Raw genomic sequence first — 21,814 nt, 5'->3', positions numbered from 1 at the left:
ATGAAGTTATTTGATGGATTATCTTGTCCTACCATTGGCTCTCTCACCCTTCCTATTGAAGTTCATACTAAATCCATGGATGTTGACTTTGTTATCATACCCTCTTTTGAGTAATTCTGTGTGAAGTTTGGCTATTGTTTTTTATCTTCCATGAAGGCTATTCCTTCTCCAGTCCACAAATGTCTAAAATTTCCTCACAATGGAGAAATAATAACCATGAACCATAGCTTATTTTCTCCCAAAAGAAGCCCTAGTGTTCCTATTGATTTCTTTTTTGCTAAACTATTTCAATCTCTTCCATCAAGGAGTGATGCTCTTTTTCAATCTTATAAAAAATGGAAGAAAGATATGATCTTATCCTTAAGTCAACCTAGGTCTCCAGCACTTGACATTCCTATTATTCTTCAAGATGAGGTTCTTCCCCTCGTGGATAGAACTAATCTCCCTCCTAAGGAAGATCATCAACCTATTCCTATGGATGTGACTATACCTTCTCCTAAGAAGAACAACAATATTCTTCCTAAGGTTAGACCTATACCTCCTCCTCATGATGGACCTGGTCTTCTTCCTACACCTACCATTCATCCTTTCTATAGCATAGTTCCACCTCCTTCAACCAAAAAGACCTCAACCTAAACCTTCAACTATCAAGGAGAGAAACATTCCTACTTTTTCAAGTGTTCCTCCTCCTTCTCGGCCTTCCACTAAGACTCACCAGAATCGTTGTGTGAGAGAACACCGATGAAGACACCATGTTCAAGATCATGAATCTATCCCTCAAAATACTCAATCTCCTCAGACTTCAATAGTTCACATGATTCCCTTTTCTCCTAAGAAAGATGTTCAACCTACATCTCCAAATCATAAGTTGCACAAAACATGTTATGGTTTTAATCCCATTCATGTTCTTGCTCCTCTTTCTCTAAAATTTGATGAAGAAATGGGTGAAAATGTTATGCATGATGGCAATACAAGTCCTAATGCTTCTGATAGTGACTATGAATATGTTGATGTGGACAAGCATTTATCAACTGAATTTTCACAAACCCTAATCCTAGCTCCTAGACTCGAACAAAGTGACTTACAACATGAGCATAGTCCTTGTTTGGATCTTGTGATAGCTTCATCTTCTATGCTTGATGTCAATCCTCTGGCATATTATTCTCCTTCCTGAAATAGTGATCAATAAGATCAAGAGGTAGATGCCATGCTAGATTAGAAACATTAGCACTATAGATATTCTCTCTCTCTCCTTTCTTTCTTTGTTGTGACCATTCTTCTATGTGTATCCCTGTTCTTCTATTTTTCCCTTAATGTCTACTTGGGGATGATGTAAAGCATTGAGATCTTTTCTAGGTCTCTTTCATGTTGAATAAAAAGACATCCTCTCTTGCCTTTCTTCTAAGGTAGTGTCCTTTTGGGAATGACAATTATTATATGAACATGCATATATGATATACATGAGTTATCATACAACATACTAACCCCAAGGAAAGTGAAACTAGCATCTACCTCATGTCTAGTGTTCATTATCCTTGGGTTTATTCATTGATTGCGGGATAAATCCTTGCAATAATGTGCTTCCTCTCTTCTCTATATTGGCTGTATCCTACCTTAAAGAAATGGCTCCCGATAAGGCATGCACGATCAATTTAATGTGGGGGCGCACACTCCACTCATATTTTCCTTCTTGATACTTAAAATTACTTAGTGAACTTTGTTTTGCTTTGTAATCTTTGGTATCCTTTCTTTCATGACTCATAATGAGGGGAACTTTTCTACATGCAGTCATGGTTCTCCCCTTATCGATCTTACCTTTTACTTTGTCAATCGAAGTCATAAGGTCCTAAGTCCACTGGGGTCTTGGTGCTTCTTGCCTCCTTGACGTGGTAAAAGTATTTCAATCTTGTTTGCTTGTACTTAATTGACAATATTGGCATATGCTCATACTCTTGGTAAAGTGGGGTGTAATGCCCTGCCAAGAACCCTATGAAATTCTAGACCTTTTGCAAAGTTAACCCAAATGCAAGACCTCAATGCCCTCCTCCCTCATATTTCGCACACCTCCTCCCTTCCATTATTCATGCCTCCTTTCATATTAATAAAACTACTCCACATCGCAGCAAACACCGATACCCTCCTCTCATTGTTCAATACACTAAACCGCCACTCCTCCTTTGCAATGGAACCTGCTCTATGGTGTATAGACATCGACCGATCCTCTCTCTTAGATAACCAACTTTGCAGCGGTCTTTGACTGTTTCTTCCAAGGCTTAGCCCACGTGGTAAATGCATGTCGCAAGTTAAGGATAGGTTAATAACGAGGAGATCATGAGTAGTCTTGGTAGCGTAAGCTTTATACTCGCCATGACAACTACCTCGCTCCACAAAGAAAGACATAGACTATTACATAAGTCCATAACCTTTGGTTGATAACAGCAAAAGAAATGAATGAGAGGGCACATGTGCCATGAAGATAGGAAAACCATATATGGAGGTTGTACCATGGTATCCACCATAAGACATGCGATGGCACTTTCTCCTTAGAGTCACTAGTGTTTTGTGAGTTGAGTCACATGGATGTGTGTGGAGTCTTGTAGTCCTTTCGTACTTGTCTTATTTTGCTTGCTTGAGGGTTATCTACTATCTCCAACATTGTGGGGTGGTTCCTTTTCGGAATCACATGGTCAGGTGGTAGTGTCACTTCCCATCAGATGTACTGGAATGTATCTTCAAGTGAGGAAGGGCTTCACTAATGTTCTTGGTTCGTGGTTCATGTACCAGCTCTTGTTCGTGACCATTGTTCAGTTGGAAACTTGAGATCTTGAATCGAAACTTTATGTAACCTTCATTTTGTAACATTTTAATTCATGATGTAATTTTTGAAAACATGTATTTTCGAATATTGTAAAAGAGAGAAACATTGGAATGCATGCTATTTCAGTTACTTAATTCTTTTGTATATATTAAATGATTGCTTTGGAGTATTTTGAATTTCTTTCATTGTGGAAATTTTATCTTAAACATTTAATTTTCCTATAAAGCCGAACAGTAGGTTTTTCCATGGTGTTAATATTATTATGAAATAATCTTCATTGGTGACCCTTAGGAAATTTAGGAGTTAGACTTTCGTTGTGTTATTAGATGTGCAATGGTTTAATAGAATCACTTGTTCTTTTTAAAAAAAAATTACTTCACCCTTAGTTGCATAGATTGTGATGTTTTTCCTTTAGGGTTCCTGGCGAGGCATTACACGGGGGCTAAATGTTGTGTCATAAAATTATTACCATAGCAATTGTTGACTATATTAGGGTCCTCACACATGCTACATCAAATCCTATAGCTTGATCAAAGACAAGAGATTGCTCAACCCTTGGAATTTGCTTCTTCCTTGGCCTCTGCATCACCCTGTCTACACTCTTCCCTAGAGAAAGGGGAAGGAGAGGGGTGTGGCACCCCTATCCCCCCTAGGGTAGGTGTGTGTCACCCTTTTCTTCCTAGGATAGGGGCATGGCACCCCTATCCCTTCCCTATTTTGGGGTAGGACCTTTCCTAAAAATGCATTGTAGGTTGTGTAGTGAGCGAGAAACTTCCCTGGTGTCGGCCAATTACAAAAATCAGTTTCATTAACCCTAATCAAAATATATTTAAGTTGCATTTTCCCTCTCATTAAGGTAAGCTGGTTAAGTTGCATAAAATTGCAATCAAGCATTTAAGAGCATTCAAGCCTTCCTTTTCTAGCATTGAGCATTCTCAAGTCTCCCTTCAAGGCTAGGTGTTGCATTCAAGTCAAGGATTCAACCATTGAAGAGGAGATTGATTCCAATATTCAATTCCACAAGAATTTCTATCAACATTTCTATCACAACCTTCCTTGAGGTGATTTACATTTCATTCTTTCATTACCATCTACTTGCAAGTACTTTCTGTCATTACTAGGTCAAATCCAAAACTGGGGTTTGACCTAAAGGTAAACCCCCAATCCCAACCCATTTTCCTCTCTTTTCTATGTGTAGGTTGCAGGTGCGCAACTATAATTTCATATTCAAGCTCCATTTGCAGAGGCAGAAAAACTCTTTTCCTTTTGCGGCTTTTTTGGAGGACGGTGTTCATTCTCGCCACAGTCGAGACAACTTTTCCTCAAATTCGTAGGGCAGTTTTGTCTCGACATATTACTGCCAAATCTAGGTGCACAGCGTCATCCCATACTTTGATCTCAATTTATAATCAATTCATTGTCACTTTTGCACTACATAAGTCAATCAATTCATTTCCATTTGAAATAGAAAGAGGGGATTAGCTTATCATTCCAATTTCACTCCAAATTCAATCTTCTTCTTTGAAGGTTGAATCTAGTGAATTCTCCTCTCCTCTTCTAATGTAATTAGGTGAAAGGTATTGTTTAGGGAAATCCGTAGTGAAACTCTCATCTCTACTTGGAGGGAAAGGGTAGTTTTCCTCTTGATCTCTCATTCACACATGTTTCACCCACCAATACAAATTGGTAACATTACACATATGTATATATATACATATATATACACGTATATATACATATACATACATATGCATATATATGCATATACATACATATATATGTATATATATATACATGTATAAATATATATATATATATACATATATACATATACATATATGTATGTGTGTGTATGTGTTTACGTATATACATATATACATGTACACATACACATACATACATACATACATACATACATACATACATACATATGTATATGTATATGTATATATATATTGTTGGAATAAATAATTCATATATTAATTATTCACTTAATTGTATTAATTCACAAAATAATCAATGCCTTAAATAGTAAGTAATTAAATTAGCATTTATTAGTTAGTTGATTAATTAATTACGAATAATTAATTAATATTAATCTCCATGCATAATGAAAACTATGAAAAGCAAGCTATATTTAGAATTTTGAAAGTTTTATGCATTAATTAGTCTATTATGCTTTTTGTGCATACATGACTGATTCATGCATTCTATTTTAACTCTCGGTCTATCTAGTAGAATCCACCATTTAGGATTTCTATCTTTAGAGTTAGATTTCTTTATAAGGATGTCATATCCTTCATTGTAATTAAGAAATTTCAAAGCAATACATTCAATTATTGTTAATTATTTTTAATTCTCTTTGTTGTTCAATTTTATCTTATTGTGTGATAGGTATTCTTGCAGAAGATAATTGGTCTTGCGGGATTCACATTTCACGAACTCTAACATGGTATCAGAGATCTAGATCTGAAGATTCTTGTTCACTTTTTTGAAGATTATTTGCATTTACAGAGAAAATTGTTCATCTTGGGTTATTTTTGAGCTCACCATCAATTCCAAATGTCCCGAGAAAGTCAGGATTGTCTTTTGTTTCGCTAAGATGCAATATACAAAGTCCATTATGCAAGCGTTTGAAGTTTGAGGGTTTTCTTTGTTCTAGAGAGAGCGTAAAAATTTGAAGAATTTTGGGCCCAAAAGGACCTTATGGTTGGATTCAGAAGGTTGATTCCATGAATTTTGATATATAATTTGCTTATTTTCAGCATCAGGGGCATCTGGGGCATCAATTTTTTCATTGGCATGCTTTTCGAGGCACAAAAATCTGTACATCCATACATGTACCTACGTTAGAAAGTTTTAGGGGATTTTGATTTTCAGCAGCTAACATAAGCATGACATCATTCTGACGTTATCATTACAGTCAACATGCATGGCGCTGTAGATATTTCTGCCGATTTTCCTTTGCCATAGATTCTGATATTTTCATTTTTCAAGTTGTTTTTTCTAGTTGAAGTTAGCAGTTGCAGTTTGCACTCCCGAGGGCATATCTTGTGCATCCGTACTCCATTTTTTGCAAACTAGATATTGTCGGAAAGGTGACTCAGAACTCTATCTAGATCTCAGGTCCATTTTTGCAGATATATTTACAAACCACTACCTCTTCTTGCCGAAGTAATCAGTGACTTCCTGGCCCTATTTCATCCTCCTCTGATAAGAGCTCCATCTTTTTGGCACACATCTCCATTTTTTTAGCATCATGGAGAACAACATTCGAATTTAGTGTACCTATCATACTCTCCGTTGTTAGTATTATGAGGTTTTTTCTACTTTTGTTGCTAATGCTTCCTTGGTTTCACGTTGGAGTGTTTTTTTTTAGTACTTGTTTGTATGTACTAGGAGATACATGGCCAGTTACCCATGCATTGTCTATGAGATGGATCACTTACATATTTATTCCTCTGTACTATGAGATGCATCACAACCATTTACCCATGTATTTTCAGTGAGATGGAATACTTACCATATCAACACTCTAGCATTCCTAACCTTTTTTGGTATCATAGCAGTCATTCCATGACAGTGTTTGCGGCTTCTTCATGCTTCAATGTTTCTTCATGCTTGTCTTTTTGTTTCTCTTTGGGAAAGTTTTGTTTGCATTCAGGGTTTTCTCCTTTTCCCTATTTCTGAGAAACTTGCATGTTTGTTCATGGGTACCTCATCTGGCTTTAGGTCAGGACCCATCATGCATTCATCTTTGCATGTTTTTTCCTATATCTTGGCCTATCTCCCAATTGTGCATTCAGGAGGGGTGTTCGAATAAATAATTCATATATTAAGTATTCACTTAATTGCATTAATTAATTAAATAATTGATGCCTTAATTAGTAATTAATTATTGGCATTTATTATCTATTTAATTATTTAATTATGAATAATTAATTAATATTTATCTCCATGCATGATGCAAACTAGGAAAAGAAAGCTATGTTTAGAATTTTGAGAGTTTTATGCATTAATTAATCTATTATGCTTTTTGTACATACATGATTGATTCATGCATTCTATTTTAACTCTCAGTCTATCTTGTAGACTCCACCATTTAGGATTTCTATCTTTAGAGTTAAATTTCTTTATAAGGATGTCATATCCTTCATTGTAATTAAGCAATTTCAAAGCAATACATTCAATTATTGTTGATTGTCTTCAATTCTCTTTGTTGTTTAGTTTTCTCTTATTGTGTGACAAGTATTCTTGTAGAAGATAACTGGGCTTGTGGGTTTCACATTTCATGAATTCTAATACACACACACACACACACACACACACACATACATACATAGAGTGTGTTTTGAGGTTTTTTGAAAAATTTATGGTATGAACAAGGTCAGATACAGTTGGTCTTCATTGAGGAGAGAGCTTTGTGGGGTGGATGCAATGGATGTGGATATTTTTCCTTTCATTATTTGTGATCCCTTTTCTTTCATTGATGTGGCTGGGGAAACTGGGAAACAAATTACCTACTACTTTCTTATAGACTTGTTGTGTACCTAGAGTCTACACCTTGTTGGATCTCCTTTGGGTAGTTGATCTGTTGGTATTTTGGTATGGTTTTGTCATTGATGTCAACACCTACTAAACACTAATCAACTCTGGCACTTTGGAGTATCAACAATATTCACCGGCAAACAAGTGACTTATGCACAGTCACCGGTATCTGGTACACCAATAGGATTTAATGATCACCGACACTTGGAATGATATGGAAAACACTTGGTTATGTCAAAGACATTGTATGGACACCTTGTCTTGAAGTTTTTTTTATTGGTATATTCGTATTTGCATATTTGCTATTACTGGAAAATAGGTCTAGGTTACACCGGTAGGTTTATCTTTTCCAGATCAGCATGCCACGCTATGAATATGATTTATTATTGTTGTAAATGCATCAAGCTAACATGGTGAATCAATTATTGCATCGGGTATTAATTAATTTTTAAATTAATTTTATTAAAATATCTTGTAGAGCCGACCTACTAAAATTGGTCCTAGGTTATGGTATAAATGTAAGATCTTATTTGTAAGATCAAGTGTGGAATGCAAAAAAGGATTGTGTGAAGGTATATGTGAGAATAAGAAGAGCTATACATGCAGACATCATTTGAAGATTGAAGGAGGGTTTTTGTGAAGACATTCAGAACTACACCGGTACTAAATCCATGAAATGAAGATGCTATTTTGAGCAGTACATTCTTATTGGATTTAACCATCCAATTGTAGTCAGTGTGACTCCTATTTTGTGATTGAGTAGTGACCTCTAGGCACTTGGCCTTTCTACATGTGCAAACCCCATTTGTTTACACTTACTATCTGCAGTAGTATCATCTGATTGTGGGTAAGGTTTCCCATCATTGTTTTTCCCCTTATAGGGTTTTCATGTACAAATATTGGTGTTATGTGTTGTGGATGACTTTGTCCTTTTGTTTCATGCATTAATCCTTACCGATATTGCAATTAATTGTTAAAACCGTCTATCTGCAGTAGTATCGTCTGATTGTGGGTATGGTTTCCCACCGTGGTTTTTCCCCTTACAGGGTTTTCATGTACAAATATTGGTGTTATGTGTTGTGGATGACTTTGTCCTTTTGTTTCATGCATTAATCCTTACCGATATTGCAATTAATTGTTAAAACCATCCGCCGACATATTAGACCGGCTTACCAGTATTAACCATTAAGTTGGTTTAAGTTGTTTTTTGGTTTGAATTATTTGAGAGCTGATTCATGCCCCCCCCCTCTCAGTTGTCTCCGGGACCTAACAATTGGTATCAAAGCCTAGTCCTCTTTTGTAGAAGTTTAACAATTTGACGAGATTCAATGTCTACTCACTATTTCAGGAAGGACAGTCCTAAACTTGATGGAACCAACTATGGCATATGGAAGATCAGAATGGAAGAACATTAGATTGCATTGGGAAGGATATCTGGGATGTTACAAAGAATGGTTATACTGCTCCTACTCCTAGTCAACCTAATCCACCTACCTTGGGAAAGGATGAAGAAAATGATTGCAAAGCAAGAGAAGCACTTTTGAGCGCATTATCATATCAACAAATCATGGGATTATCAGATAGGTCTACTGCTAAAGCTATTTGGGATCATTTGGAAACAATGAATGAAGGAGATTCCACAGTCAAAATTGCAAAACTTGAAAGCTTCTGGGTCAGGTATGAACATCTGAAAATGGAAGAAGATGAAAGGATTTCTACTTTTATGGAAAGAGTAAATGAGATTGTTTTGGGTATTAAATGTTGTGGAGGAACTTTAAGTGAGGATGAAATTGTTTCAAAAGTTTTAAGAGGATTTCCTCTGGCATATAAAATGAAAGTCATTGCTATAAATGAGTTAAGAACAATGCCTAATACATCAGTAACTAGGGATACCTTGATTGGAAAACTTTCAGCTTTTGAAATTGAAGAATTTGGTCTTGTTGCTACTATAAATATAGATTTAGCCTTTAAAGCATCAACATCATTTGCACCATCATTTGATAAATCAAATTGGAAAGCCTTTTATGCAAGAGAACTTAAAGAAAACAGGAAAGAAAATGAAGAACTTGAAGAACTTGAAGCACAATTTGCAAGGAAAATTCCTAAAGGTCCAGTTGGAAGTAAGTATGAAGGTAAAGCACTCTTTAAATGTTTTAACTGCAATAAGATTGGTCATATGGATCCAAGATGCCCTGATAGACATGCTAGACTAAGAGAAGAAGCTAGAAGAACATACAAGCCTAACCTTGAATATCAAAGATACAGATTTAAGAAGAATAAAGACAAATCTTTTTACATTACTGATGAACGAGTGACTGATGATTCTGATGAGGATCCGATAGACAATGGATGGGTTTTTGTTGCTATAACAGAAGATCAACTGGTAGAACAGGCCTTGGCAGCTAAAGTTGAAGTAAAGGATGAGTGGATCATTGATTCAGGAAGCTCACATCATATGACAGGAGATAAAGGTAAATTCTTGAACTTTCAAGAATACAATGGAGGCTTGGTATGATTTGGAGATGATAAATCTTGTTTGATCAAAGGTAAGGGTACAATATCTCTTGATGGTAAGCATAACACTAACAATGTTTACTATGTTGAAGGATTAAAGCATAATCTTTTGAGTGTTGGTCAATTAGTTGAGAAACGATTTTAGTTACAATTCAAAAATGGAAAATGCAAAATCATGAATAGAACTGGTTTGGAAATTGCAACTGCTAATCAGACTAGAGGCAATATCTTTCATTTGAATAACAGTGAAAAGACAGACTTAATTGCACATATTGATGAAAGTTGGCTATGGCATAAGAGACTCTGTCATGTAAACTTTGATTGCATGGTGAAAATCAGTACTACTAAGGTAGTTAGAGATTTACCTAAAATTGTCAAACCCCACAATACAGTATGTAAGGAATGTCAATTTGGAAAACAAGTTAGAGTTAGTTTCAAAAGTATTCTAGAAAAATCCAAAAATGCTCTTGATTTAATTCATACTGATTTATATGGTCTAGCTAGAACTAAAATCTTACAAGGTGATAGATATTTCATGCTAATCATTGATGACTATTCTAGAATGTGCTGGGTTACTTTTCTCAGAGAAAAATTAGAAGCACTTGGAAAGTTCAAACTGTTCAAAGCTATGGTAGAAAATGAAACAGGTAAGAAAATCAAATGTCTTAGATTAGATCAAGGAGGAGAATTTACATCTAAGGAATTCAATACATTCTGTGAAGTGAATGGAATCAGAAGATAGCTATCAGCACCTCAGACACCACAATAGAATGGATTTGTTGAAAGGAAGAAAAAAACTATCTTGGATGCAACAAGAAGTATATTATCAGAAGAAAACCTACCACATGTATATTGGAGAGAGGCAGTCAGTACAATGGTCTATACATTCAACAAAGCTCACATCAAAGGTGAAACCGATAAGACCTCTCATGAACTATGGTTTGGTATTACTCCTACTCTTAAATATTTTAGAATTTTTGGAAGTAAATGCTATATCAGAAGAGATGAGTATATTGGCAAATTTGATCCTAGAAGTGATGAAGGAATATTTCTTGGTTATTCATCTAAGAGAAAGGCATATAGATGTTTTAACAAAAGATTGCAGAAAATTGTTGAAAGTACAAATGTAAAGATTGATGAACAATTTAGAGGAACTTCAAGGTATATAGACTTTGAACCGGCAATAGAAATTTTGACAAATGAACCTACACTGAATCCACCGGTATAGAATGAGGATCCAATTACACTGGTATCATGTGAAAATTCCATTGTAACTGAAGAACAACAGCAAACAAATAAACCCTGGTATGTAAGACTGAATCATTCTGAAGATTAGATAATTGGAAACAAGTATAAAGGAGTTATGACAAGAGGAAGATTGGCAAAAGAAGAGGTATGTCTTATTTCTCAAATTGAACCATCATCAGTTAATGAGGCATGTGAAGATAAATATTGGATTAAAGCTATGGAAGAAGAATTGGAACAAATTGACAAGAATAACACTTGGACATTAGTACCTCGGCCTAAAGATAAAAATGTAATTGGAACCAAATGGGTATTCAGAAACAAACTTAATGAAGATGGTATGGTTATCAGAACTAAAGAAATACTAGTGTGTAAGGGATATTCTCAGAAAGAAGGAATTGATTACAATGAAACCTTTGCACCGGTAGTTAGAATTGAGGCAGTTTGATTGTTTTAGGCTTTTGTAGCACATAAGAACTACAAAGTATATCAAATGGATATTAAATGTTCATTTCTAAATGGAGATCTTGAAGAGGAAGTTTACATTGGACAACCTGATGAATTTTCATTGACAGATCACAAAGATATGGTCTGTAGGTTAAGGAAAGCTTTGTATGGATTGAAGCAAGCTCTAAGAGCTTGGTATGCAAGATTGGATAGGTATCTTTTAAAGATTGTTTTTTCTAAAGGTAATACTGACAACAACTTATACTATAAAGTGACTAATGATGACATCTTGGTCATAGAAGTTTTTGTTGATGATATAATCTTCGGAGGAGAAGATGGATTATGTAAAGAATTTTCTATTAAAATGTAGCAAGAATTTGAAATGTCTATGATTGGAGAAATAAAATTATTTTTAGGGTTGTAGATTTCACAAATTGATAAAGGTATATTCTTGAGTCAATCCAAGTACTTAAAAGAGTTACTAAAGAAATTTGGGATGGAGAACTCTAAACTGGTAAGCACACCTATGACTACAAATGATAAACTATCACTAGGGGATTAATCTACACCTGTAAATCCTACTAGATACAAATCTATGATAGGAGGTTTACTGTATTTGACACAAACCAGACCTGATATTATGAATGCAGTATGTATTGTTTCAAGATTTTAGAGTAATCCTAGAGAAAATCATGAATTAGCAGTAAAAAGGATTTTTTGGTACTTACAAGGCACTATAAATCTTGGATTATGGTATCCTAGAGATGAAAACTTTGAATTATGTGCATACATAGATGCAAAATTGGGTAGGAGATGTGGATGATAGAAAAAGCACCACCGACAGAGCATTCTTTCTTGGAAACATACTAGTTTCTTGGTTGAGTAAGAAACAAAGTTGTACATCTTTATCAACAACAGAATCAGAATATGTTGCAGCAGCAACTAACTGTACACAGGTAGTATGGCTTAAAAAAATGTTGAAAGACATAAAGGTAAAATGCAAGGAACCTATTACTATCTATTGTGATAACACTGCAGCAATTGATATATCTAAGAATCCGGTATTAGATTCTAAAACCAAACATGTTTCTATCAAACTGAATTTTCTAAGGGAAAATGTTGAAGCAAAGGAAATAAAACTGGTTTATGTGAATACTAAAGAGCAGATTACAGATATCTTCACTAAACCTTTGCCTAAGGAGACTTTTGAATATCTCAGAGACCAACTTGGAGTCATACCCCCACCGATAGAGACTTAGGAAGTTGATGTTTGTCATCAACCGACATAATTAACAGAGAAATCTTTTACTCCGGCTTTGATGAGGAAGCTACTTCTTAGGGGGAGTAGTTGGTATACTAAATTGGTTGGTATTTTGTATATGAACTTGGTTTTGTAATAACTTTGGCATTTGATGTCAAAGGGGGAGAGATTGGCATGGAAAAACAAAAGGAAAACACATGTTGCTCCTAGGGGGAGAGATTGTTATTTGGGAGAGATTATTACTCTTTGTATTTGTATTTTGATTTCTGGTTATGGTCTCTTTTTGGGAGATTGTTGGTTTTTGGTATTTGGCATTTCTATTTTGGCGCTTTGATGGTTTTTCCATCTTGTGTTGCCATCAATGCCAAAGGGGGAGATTGTTGGTATTTTGGTATGGTTTTGTCATTGATGTCAACACCTACTAAACACATATCAACTCTGGCACTTTGGAGTATCAGCAACATTCACTGGCAAGCAAGTGACTTATGCATAGTCATCGGTATCTGGTACACCGAGAGGATTTAATGATCACCGACACTTGGAATGATATGGAAAACACTTGGTTATGTCTAAGACATCGTATGGACACCTTGTCTTGAAGTTTTTTTTATTGGTATATTCGTATTTGCATATTTGTTGTTTCCGGCAAATAGGTCTACGTTACACCGACAGGTTTATCTTTTCCAGATCAGCATGGCACGCTTTGAAGATGATTTATTATTGTTGTAAACACATCAAGCCGACATGGTGAATCGGTTATTGCATCGGGTATTAATTAATTTTTAAATTAATTTTATTGTAATATCTTGTAGAACCGACCTACTAAAATTGGTCCTAGGTTATGGTATAAATGTAAAATCTTATTTGTAAGATCAAGTGTGGAATGTGAAAAAGGATTGTGTGAAGGTATATACGAGAATAAGTAGAGCTATACATGCAGACATCATTTGATTATTGAAGGAGGGTTTTTGTGAAGACAATCAGAACTAGACCGGTACTGAATCCAGCATATGAAGATGCTATTTTAAGCAGTCCATTCTTATTGGATTTAACCATCCAATTGTTGTCAGTGTGACTCAATTTTGTGATTGAGCAGTGAGCTATAGGCGCTTGGCCTTTCTACATGTGTAGACCCCATTTGTATACACTTACTATCTGCAGTAGTATCATCTGATTGTGGGTAAGGTTTCCCACCATGGTTTTTCCCCTTATAGGGTTTTCATGTACAAATATTGGTGTTATGTGTTGTGGATGACTTTGTCCTTTTGTTTCATACATTAATCCTTTCCAGTATTGCAATTAATTATTAAAATTGTCTACCGGCATATTAGACTGGTTTACTGGTATTAAGCATTAAGTTGGTTTAAGTTGTTTTTGGTTTGAATTGTTTGACAACTGATTCACGCCCCCCCTCTCAGTTGTCTCCAGGACCTAACATGATCTAGTCTATTGTTCTCCTTCCTTCTCTTCTTCTCACTTTTTTTTCTCCTCCTTTGTGACTACTTTCTCCAAACTAAAGAGTTAGAGAATTCATTTTCTACCTAATTATAAGGTTCCTTCAATATTTTTGGTAGCTTTATAAGACTTTGTGCATATGTCTCAACTTCTACATCAGAGATTTTGTATGCCAAGAGCAATGGAATCTGGGATATTTGGGGCTCCAGAGAATCCATGATAATGAAATATTTATCTATGTGGAACATGATGTTGTTGATATTATTCTAGGTAATTTAGTTAGAGATTTGATGTTTATCCTACATTTTCTTCTAGAAGCTTTTAAAGTAACCACCTAAAACTTGAATGTATGCATTGGGATCTAGAAATCATTTGGCATGCTCTTGAATTCTAAGGTAAGTGTGTGATCCTAAGGTAAGTTGAATTATGTCATGTGAGTTGAATTATACATTAAATTCTAAGGTAAGTGGGTGATCTTGTCTTATTTTTTCATTTAGCTATGACAACTAGTATATTTTGGGTATTATCACCCACTTACCTTAGAATTTAATGTCTAATAATGTTACTATATATTACATTATTTTATAAAGTGTAAGTTATGTTGGTGTTTTTTTCTACTTTATTTCTCTTATGTCATGCTAAATTTTTTTAGAGTTTTGTTCCATAATTGGGTTTTGATTGTCACAATTGTTTGTTTGATTAGTATGTGTAGTGGTGAAAGATTAGGGTTTCCACCATTAGAAGGCTGAAGACTGCTACTTTTTTCTTAGGGACAATTACATTAGGGAAAGATAGGAATTAGATAGATCTAAACCTTAGAGGTTTGAATGTTGATCTAATTCCAAGAGATTTTGAATGTGCCTCTTCCTTCCCTTTAGTTCTATTGAACTATTTAATTTTTTGAAATTAGGGTAAATGCATTGAAAATTGATGTGAAAATGCATTACCAATAAGATACAGTTGTCGGATTGATCCACAAACCTAGATCTGAGGATTATAAGAGGATTCAGATATGTTCCTGGAGAAGGAGCTCCTAATTTGTTTCGACTAGTATGACAATCACTCTGGTCCTCCACACTTTTTGCACTCAAATGAGGGATTGACTCGTCTCTGCAAATAAATCTTATGCTGAAGATCTCAGCACTATACCTTTTCCTTCACACACTAGAGAAGGGATATAGTTTGGGAACAGAGGTTTGCCTTAAGTCCAACCTTGGTTTTAGAATTAACCATGAAATATAAATGAAATATAATTGAATTGTTGTAAAGGAAATGTTCTCCTTTTGAGAGAGATGTTGAATAATGACTAAAACAAAAATGTATACCTCGTGGTGAATTTTGTTTTTCTCCATATGGAATTAGGGTTTCATGAAGTCTTCAATAACATTGAAATGAATGTCAACTCTGATCCTTGAATCCTAACTTTATCTCTACTCCAATGCTTGAGTGAAGATTGATTGCTTTCTTTCTTGAACTCAAATGCTTGATTGCTTGATATTGAGTTGTATTTCATGTGTTTGGATTAAATGCATATTAAAATGAGAGGGGTAGACCTCCTTTTATACTTTCCCATCAAAAATTTTTTTAATTTTCTGACATGAGCCAACACAAAGCTAGAATTCTCTCTCACATTTCATGACTGTTAGGGTGGCAAATTTAAGTCCTAATTGGGAGGACCATGGACCCATTCAATGTTCCTACCCAATCAAAGACCAAATTTGAGGGGTAGGATGATGTATAAAGTGAAAATGGTGTTAAATATGCATATCAAGAGCAAAAATAGGTCCATTTTAGGCCTCGAAGAATGAACACTAATGGGTAAAAGCACAAAGTTGTATCACACTTTTATAAAAGAAATAACCAATGTTGATTCAACTTTTTAAATTGATTCAATAGAAAGTAAAATATATGTTTTGAATTTTGAAATGATGTAAACTAATAAAATGTATATTTTCTGTGTATTTTATGTTTTTTTTTTTTTTTAAATAATAAATTATTTGAATATACTTTCTTATAAAGTAAACAGTATAATTTAGTTGCTAACAAAATAATTAAATTTAAGTTACACGAGGCATCAAACTTTATATAGTAAATTTTACCTTTTTCTCTTCAATCTATTTGTGTATATTGATAACATGAAATTTTAGTGCAAACATATATTTTAAACTATATTTTATGTATATCTAATTTTCAATAAATTAGGAAAGCCGAGTGTACTGAAATATAAATCTTTCCATTTGGCGTCACCTTTTTTATTAATTATTTATCAAAATTAGAAAATAATTATATCATCTTGACATAGACTCTTTTCTATAGTGCATTAAACTTTTTCAAAACTTTTAAATAAATTTTAGTATTTTTCCTTTACAAGATAATCAACCTTATATTTTAGTGTTGATGACTTACTTTCAAAAAAAATAATATTAAACATAAAAACTAATTAAAATATTAAAACATATATATTTTGTTAAATTCACTTATAGATCTATAAAAGGGTATTTTTAAATTAAAAAAGGAAATTATTTATATGAGTAGGAGTTCTTGAAACATCGAGTTTTTCATAAAAAATAATCACCTGGTTACTAGACCCAAAGTGGTATAAAATATATGTTTAGTAGTCAATTCCAATTTGAAAAGTTGTGGCCCATATACAAGATAGGTATAATGCATCTCTATAGACCATATGTTTGACTAAAATGATTTTTTAGTTAGAATTACTTAAATTCATGTGTGCTGATAAGTTGGCCTGAAACATGACACAATTTTGTACTTTTACCCCAAGGTGAGGGCCCAAATGCGAACAAAATTGTAAGGGAGAACAACTTAGGATGCTACATTTAGCCTCCACTTTAGCGAGAGTATGAGACTAAGCATACTCTCAGTAAAGTACAAAGATTCACATTGAAAGGATTTTATCAAGATGTTATAGAGGCAAGACACACCAAGGCCCTAGTGGACTTTAGGTATCTTACAACTTCAAGATCAAGTTAAAAGGGACATCACATTAAAAGAGAGAGAAGAAGGAACCATGACTAATAGCCTAGTAAAGCTCACTTACCATTAGTCATGAAAATAAAAATACCAAAATTACCAAGCAAAAGATTGGGTTTACAAAGTAACTTGAGTATTGAGATATCCAAGAGAGAGAGAGACATTGAGCGAAGTGTTCCCCAGAGTTAAAGAGATTGTGTATGCCACAATGGGAGTAATTTCTTTAAGGTAGTATACATTCATCCAAAAGAGAAGCACATTATCACAATGATATGCCCCCAAGAGAGGATGTATCAAAGGATAAAGATCACAAAACACAAAGCACAAAACAGTTCTACTTAACTTTGGGGTCAATATTTTTTAATGATAAATAATGTTTATTCTAAAGTTTATTTGCATTGAATTTTCCTCATCCCCCAAATAAAGTAGAACCACTATGGAATAAGGGCACAAGTGTCTTTTGAGTCAACATAGGAGACAACGAAAGAGACCTCAATGCTTTTCATCACTAGGGAAAATAAATAGAAGAATTGAGAAACAAATAGAGGAAGGTTATGAACAAGCAAGAAAGGAGAGAGAGAGGATCTATGAAATGAATGACGCTAATCAAGCAAGTCATTGACCTCTTAATCTTTCTCAACATTGTTTGGGAAGGTGGATAATATGCAAGAGGAGAAAATTTGAGCACAATAGATGGAGCTACCACAGGTTCCAAACAAAGACCATGGTCTAATGATGGATCACTTTGTCTATTACTAGGAGCTAGGATTAATGCTTGTGAAATAAATCAACATCAAAATCAACATATTCATATTCATCATCATTATCATCAACATTGTTAGTATGAGAATCATTTTCATCTATCTCTTCATCAAGATAAATAAAAATAGAATCTTTGATTTGAATAGAACACGAACCATTATTTTTCTTAAGCATTTTACATATTGGAGATTTAGGTTGAACTTCCTCTCCATCTTTTGGCAAAGGTTGGACAATTGGGATCACGTCAACATTTTGAGTCTTTAGGGAGGAAATTTCTTGAGAAGCAAGTTAATGAGCCTTAGCATGATGTCTCTGTCTATGTTCTCTTGCACAATGATATCTTTTAGTTTTAGCTGAGAGTTGGGAAGGTTTAGGAACAATAAGCATAGGCTTCTCTAACTTTAAAGAAGGATGCATGGGTGTAGGTTTTTTAGGCTGGAAGATAGGAGATGTTAGGTGCTTCCCTTTGTTAGGCCCAATATGGAAAGCTAATGTACTAAGAGGGGAGGGGTCAATCAGTACTCCAAAACTTTTCTTGAATAATAACTTTACTATTATACATAAACAGAATAGTGCAGTAACATAAAATAAAGTTAAAACAAATAGATAACAATCATACATGATTCACTCCATAACACATATATTTTGGTTACGCAGAAACTCTCGGTTAGTGAGAAAAACTGTGGTGGGGATGACACCCACAACTTCACTACTGCAATAATAAAGAGTGCTCGGTTAGAGCTACATATTAGCTATTTCTGATAGCTTACCCTGTTAGGAGTAACAAGATCTGTTAGATCCACCTTGCTAAAGGGTTTTACAACATTTAATCTAAATGCTGCACTTGGTTAGAGGCTTTACAATTTATAGACCTGATTAGAGTCTTTTACCCTGTTAAAGGTTTCTCTTACAACTTCACAATATTACAATAAAATCATTACAAATATCTGCAACTTTACATTTGAAATGTTATAGAAGATTCTATATGCTTAGAATAGATTACCTTGCTTATAGCATACCTCAGCAGCCCATATAGTAACTCGATAAACCCTTCTGTTTACTCTATTCTTTGACTATTCTCAGAAAACCTTGTCGGTGACCTCTGTGTCTTTGTAACAATCTTCTTACACTCATGCGCACACCTTTAACTCTTAACTCATGCTGTATAAATAGATCTCTTAAGACGATGATCCAATTCATTTGTTCGATCTTACAAACATGATTCCTCGAATGAATAACTATACAAAATATTTCATTGGTTAGATTGATCTCAAAATCATACACAATCTTCTAGTGCAATTTCCAATGTGATAACGGTTAGATGTGCCTCGATCTTGTAACACATTTTCATATGCATGTCCAAGTTCAATGAATCTAGTAACACGTTTCACTCGGTGTATATCAACTCAGTGTGTCATCTTTGCTGCTCGGTAGACATAAAAAGATACTCGGTAGATAGCTCGGTGTGTACTGCATTCTGTGATTGCTTTCTTCTATAACCGACTAGACTGTGCATACCGACTTCTCTGTGTATACCGACTGCATGATTCGGTAGTATTTACTGACTAGAGTATATAGTATTACTTTGAATACAAAAACTAATGGCAACTTGATAAGTAGTAACAATCTCCCCTTTTGACATTAGCTGTGATGTTTGACAAAAACTACTTTCAAACTCATAACTCAAAAATCTATATACTTTGCAAAATGACTATACTTGATAGTATATACAATAGTCAATGAAATAGTATATTCAAATATACACCCCTTATCATTATATTGTACATAACTCTAATTTTGCATGCTCGGTTCTTTGCTTGTGTGCTCTGCTTACTATCCTTGGATACTCTGCATACTCTGTTCGGTATACTCCCCATGTATATAATACTGCAAATACTATATCATTCTCAATACTATATCAAAATTGTATGTATCAAAACTGTATCACTCCCCAAATATATTATATCACTCCCTCAAGACTATCATATTACTCCCCCTTTTTGACAAACATCAAAAACTTTAATTTCCATCCAGGGGGGATAATTGGTCAAAAATGGATTTGAACTTTTTCTGGGCATTGGTGAGAGCGATAGAGAGTGCATCCTTTACAATTTCCATTAAAGAATTTTGTGCTTGAATATTAGCCAATAGTGATATTAAGCCATCAAGAGTGCTTCCCTCTTGTGTAGTAGAGAGGCGTGTGGCTCGGTTAATCTGTTCTTGGATGGATGAAAGATGAGGAAGGAATAATGTCTTGAGTGTCATTATATCCATCCCGATCTTGTGTTCTTCATTTCTTAGTTCCAATTGTTGAGCCATGAGCTATTGAAGCTTGGTATAAAAATTCTGAACTGAATTGGGCTCTGGGGTAAACTTATTTGAGAGATCGGTGATCTCTTTCTCAATTGCATCAGTTTTATTCTTAATGTCTTTAATGAATATAGAAAATGTACAGAGTTTCTTAAATAAATAAAGAATGTACTTGAGTTGAGGGGACAACTCAGTAATGAATTTGACAAGTTTGACTTTGCCAATAGCTAGAGCTTTTTGTACCTCTTCTATCATTTTTGCAATAGCTCCGTGTCTTTTAGCTTGCTCAAATACTTAGATGCATCAACTTCGGATGTTTCTATTTGATTAAGGAGTTCATCCAGTTGAATGTGGATGGCTACATCGGTTGACATTGTAGCTGTAGGTAGCATATCTGATAGCAGTGTCTTCACCTTCTGAAGTACTTTATTCTTCTTTTGTATGGCCATCTATTTTTCTTGTTTGGCCTTTGCTTTGCATAGTTCACCAAAATCAATGAGTTCTTGCCCCTTTAATTTTGATATATCCACATTGGGCAACACTATCGGTTTAGATAAATCAACTTTGAAACTATGCTTTTTCACCTTCTTCTCTTTACCTTTGGTTGATTGGACCAAGGCAATAGCTTGAGAGGCTTGCTGACCCTTGGTAGGTTTCTTGGTAGAGACAACACTTTGGTTGGTTCCTGTAGCCGTTGTGGTGTCTTTTGGTGTCTCAGTACCAGGAGTCTTAGCCGCAACATTTTCAGTGCTCGAAGGTGCTTCAGAGGTCTGTTCTAGAGTAGTATCTTCTCCTGTTGTAGACTTGTGACCTTCGGTACCTTGTGTTGTATCCTGAGGAGCTTTGGTAGAGACAGGTTGATTGATCGGTGGATAAGGCTGAACTTGTTCTAAAATAGATAGGGCCTTTGAAGTGTCTTGTTTCTTTCTTTTTAACACTTTACCCTTAGGCAATTCGGTGCTCACTATTATAGCTACCTCTTGAACTTTGGATTCCTCTTCGGTAATGGCAAGAGTGCCTTTGACAGGTGTGGAGGAAGAATCTTCTCTGCATTTCTCCGTTAAAACCTTTATCATCTTTGTTGCTTTTCTTGTAGCTCTGGGTACTACAATGCTCATTTTTACTTTTCCCTTCACTTCTTCATAGGTTCCATACCTCAACTCAGTAGCATGCCTTGGTAATGTAAGAAATGCATCAATTTGCTTTTGTGTGATGTCAAAGTCAATCTCGTAACCCATATGTGGCAAAGATTGAGTTCTTGGTTCCATAACATTCACATAACAGTAATCAGTGTCTACCTCAAAGCATATGTCATCTTTATATTTCTCCACTAGCGGGGGTGGAATCCGGTACCTGTTGTACATTTTCTCTTGAAATTTACTGAAGTAATCATCCATTATATCATTGAAATTATCACCTAGCTTCTTGATCAAGTCATTAATTTGATGGGCGATTGGTCATTG

The sequence above is a fragment of the Cryptomeria japonica genome, chromosome 5, assembly GCF_030272615.1.
Source record: "Cryptomeria japonica chromosome 5, Sugi_1.0, whole genome shotgun sequence".
Classification (NCBI taxonomy): domain Eukaryota; kingdom Viridiplantae; phylum Streptophyta; class Pinopsida; order Cupressales; family Cupressaceae; genus Cryptomeria; species Cryptomeria japonica.
This window is presented reverse-complemented; position numbering follows the sequence as displayed.